Source organism: Danio rerio, chromosome 21 (assembly GCF_052040795.2).
Source record: "Danio rerio strain M-AB ecotype USA chromosome 21, GRCz13ab, whole genome shotgun sequence".
Classification (NCBI taxonomy): Eukaryota; Metazoa; Chordata; class Actinopteri; order Cypriniformes; family Danionidae; genus Danio; species Danio rerio.
Window position 1 is genome coordinate 36,017,811 of NC_141041.1, and position 4,661 is coordinate 36,022,471.

Sequence of the window (4,661 nt, forward strand, 5' to 3'; positions counted from 1 at the left end):
AGCTAAACAGAATTGTTAAGCAATTTATATATCAGTTCTAAATAGTGATAGTAGTGAACAAATGAACAATTTCAGCTGGAGATTTTAAATCTATTCACAGTGTAGGGGTGGAAATAGGGCTTGGCGATTTAGCCTAAAATCTAAATCTTGATTAATTTTAACGTTAACTCAATGATTAATGAATGATTATTTCATTGATTTATTTATTGTATTTTTTTATTTGCTCATAGTTCACGGACAGGTTTTCTACAGTAATTATGCTGACATATTACAAGTGAGAGATTATTGACTGATGGGTGCATTACTTGATTTTAAAATAATTGAATGAAACACACACTATCTACTATCTATGATTATTTATTGAGCATCAACGTTAAAGAACTGAAATTAAAACACACATTGCCTAAAGCCAACAGACTTTTTTGTCTTATAAACTTGCATTTTTAGAAACAAGATAAATAATTTTTCATATTAAAAGTAGTAAATAAGCAGTATCTCTTCTAAATGAAATAACTCTTGTAAATCCTTTATATAATATCTTAAACAGTGCATTTCTTGCATCTTCTGTAAACAAATATTTATTTTTTTATTTATTTGAATGGAAAATATGCCCTCTCAAGGCATCTCTGGTGCAGCTTCCAATCATTGTCAATGAAGTGCAAAGTAAGGCTCAAGAATGGGTCCATCGTCCTACTTGACCAGCGATCAAATGTGGCGACAAAGTGTGGCTACAGAGAAGGGTCATATGACTCTGCACGCAGTAGGAAAGGTAATGAAATATTTAACTGGAAAAATTTGATTGATAATGGCCCATGCACACCGAGACGTTTTTTGTTTGCGTTTTCCGTTGACATTTAACGCCTCGTGACTAAATAAAGATCGTCAATGTGATCGTGCACACCAACACGCAAAACGGCAGGCGCAAAAGCGTCATTTAAAAAAAAAACCTCATGCTTTTATTTATTTTGACGCACCGCGTCAAAACCTTCTCCACCAATCAAATTGGCACTTTTGTTCATGTGCACGAGCTGCTGAAGTTACAGTAAGCAGCACTTAAAGATGCTCTAGCGCAAAACTGTCAATGCGAGCGCACATTGAAGAAGATGCCCAGAGGCGATATAAATGTTAAGCTGCTTATTGCTCTGGTGAACAATAATCATTTCTTCATCGCTAGAGCTGGAACTGCTGCTTGAACCATCCGTGCTTGTTCAAGTCACCAGTAACTTTAACAACAAGTGTGTGTGAACTTTCTCTCCTACTCTTCTTCTGTGCTATAAGCGGGGATTCAAAAGCCTTAAGTTGTGTTGCACCATCTAACGCCAAGGAGTGATTTTGCATACTCTTCCTGGGTTTGAATACTGAAAAACGACTCGTAAAACGCTAACGATAAACGCAAACGAAAAGCATCCCAGCGTGTAGGAGCCTTAAAATTTGATTACTTTTCGATTAATCGCCCAGCCTTCAGATTCCAGAGCATTTGCTTGGACCAACTGGTTTATGAGATGTTTAAAGGGATAGTTCACCAAAAAATCTGTCATTCTTTACTCACACTTCACTTGTCTCAAACCTTTTTGAGTTTCTTTCATCTCTTGAACAAGAAGTTATTTTGAAAAATGCTGGGAACTTGTAACCATGGACTTTCATAGTGTTTTGGTTTCCCTATAAAACTTATTCTTGGCATACAAGCAGGTACTGCTATTTGAATCTTTTGGCTCGAGACTTCCGGTCTCAATCACTTCCATTTATTTTTAGACATTATAAACAGCTCGTTATGCTGTTAAATGTCACAAACTGATATTATCTTATTACATCATTTTGCTTTATTTTTTTAGTCATTGTAGTGGCAGTTTTCTCTTAGTAATAAAAAAGAATTTGTCTCTGACCAGAGAGTTCAGATGCCACTTAAGTTCCTTTTTTCCCAGATGTCAGTGGTGTTCCTCTCCAGGCCCGCAGTCGGTCCTTCAACCCTCAACGCACGGGGCAGGGCTGTGACACGAAGTCCCAGGATAATCAGTCACCGTCTGCGGGGTCCGAAAAAGTTCTACCAAGACATCCCACTTCTGACACCAAATTGTAGTGGCAATTTTCTTTAAGGAGACTCTCTCAGAAGACAAAGTCTTACCCAAAGTGTCATTTAAAGTTTTATTTTTTGCAAAGAAGGTCACACGATCATACATCAATGACAGTTTCTCTTTTTATCTAGTTTGTAATACCCACAACTCAGTGACATACCGATGAATCACAGTTACATCAGCTCAAACTTCATTTTTGACTATCTACATTTCAATCTTACCTCACAATCAAACATGTAGCTTGTTAAATCACGATGTACTTCTCCAGATCTTGTCTGGTGATAAACAGGTGTTAAAGTTGTCACACTCGGTCTAACATAAACAGTAAATCCACAAAGGAATAAAAGAACAGACCTTTATAATGTATATAAATGAATTTCCACCACAGTCCTGAACACACTTGTGATCTTTTTCTGTCATTTATTATTCCTAGTCATTTCTCCCACAGGCAACTGAATCAGAAGTTCTGAAACTATCTCAAAAACGAGCACACTTCAACATTGAAGAATAAAGTCAATAGGCAGAGGCGCTACTAGGGCAGGGCAGGGTAGTGGTTAGGACGATTCTAAGGGCCCACACACTTTAGGAACCCCAGGAATTACTATTAGCTGGCCCAACTCATCTGCAACAACACCCACAAACCCCTCCTAGCTAAATCCCACCCTATCACTTTTCATCTATTGTTTGAAGTGAGTAACTGCAAGTTTTAAATGCTCGCTTCATTTAAATTTAAATGTTATCATTAATTAAAAGCACACTAGCCTATGGATACCTTTAAAGGGCACCTAATTTACCTCTTTTTCAAGGTTTAATAGAAGTCTTCTGTGTCTCCAGAATGTGTCTGAAAAGTTTCAGCTCAAAACACCCATCACTGTCTCTCCACCCATCACTGTCTCTCCACTCCACCAATAGCTGGTGTGTGGTGAACGCTCTGGTGCCATTGTCCTGTAGCTGCCGTCGCATTATCCAAGTGGATGCTGCACACAGGTGGTGGTGTGGAGAGACCTTCCTCATGATTGTGAAGCGTTTTGGGTGTATGGCCATACACAATAAATGCGCTATATAAATACAGATTACATTACGTTACACATTTAATTGGGTGAGTGGAGGGCCCTATGAATCTGCCATTGTTTTTGAAAACAGGTGACAGGTTATGGCAAAAGAGCAAGAGAGAGGACTTGGGGATACAATGAGAACCATCTGTGTCAGAAAAGCATAAAATGTATACAACATACAGTATGTTGAAACTGTCATGTACATTTGAAAAGACACATACTGTGTATGTGTTAAAACAGTTATGAATACATTAGATTTTTACATTATGAGGGCCAACAAGAAGAAGGGACTTTAAATTGGGGTTGTAAAGGAGTAGGACCTGGGAGAAGCCTGTTAAACCAGAGGATAAAGGGTATAGCAAACTTGAGGAATGGATTTGTCTTGGGGAGAGACTGAGATGGGTCTGCTCCAGGCAGTCTCTGGATTTTTGGAAAATATTACAATAAAGTATACTCTTCTGATATTCATAACCCCCAGTCTGAGTTTGATTCATTAAGAGAAAAGCAGAGAACCACAACAACACATTATATGTACACACAGCTCTGTCCAAACTGCTTACAAATGACGATTTTCATCATACGTGCCTTGTAAGATTTAACATTTGCATAATTAAAATAAATAGACAGATAGATAAATAAATAAATAAATAAAGGTTAAAGAACTTATTAACAGAGTTCTGGAACTAGTACTGCTTGGGCACAATTCACATGCACTGCACCAATACCAATGGCAACAGACAAGTTTTGTCCCCATCTCCATCTGTTGCTGTTGTTTGATGCTTGTTTTCACCAACTGAACATGATAATGTGTGTTGGGTTATTGATCTTCCAATTGTCTGTATGGTCTGGACTTTGTCAGTACAGTCTTATAAAAGATCAAAGTTCATAACAACAAGAGTTTGGCAGATTTATGAAACAGTAAAATTCTAAAGTAACAATTGTATGAAAATGTCCACAGTTGTCCATATTGTCTGTCCCGTACCCCAGAGAATTCATGATAACCGTCAGCACCACTTGACAGGATGTGTAAAGTCTCCTGAAAAGGCCTATTCCTCCCGCCAAATGAAGTGAGCCTCTTTCATCAGGATCAATATGTATGCCTGAGATGCTGCCAGGGTGGGAATCATAAATCTGGCTTGCGGAAAGAAGGAGAGAGAGAGGGCAGATGGGAAAGGGAGGATGAGAGAGAGACGACGGCTCCTCTTAGCCTAATGGAGGACGGTTCAAAAGTTTAACATGCCAGCCACCCGCTCGCATCTTTATATCCTCTTTGAGTCATTGTGCGTGGGTGAGGGCCGATCACATCGATGGCCATTAAACCAAATGCTGGACCGGTCCACAGGAGGGGGGGATTGGTGGATGCATTAGGGAAATTGGCTCTGGCTGACTGAGACGGCATACTGTACTGAAGTAATTACTGTGTGTGTGTGTTTGCCGCAGAGGGTCCTCGCCCCGCCCTTCATCTCCCCCAGTGAGGCGTCTGCCAACGGGACGGGGCTGGACTTTATTGATGAGATGGATGGAGTAGAGAGAC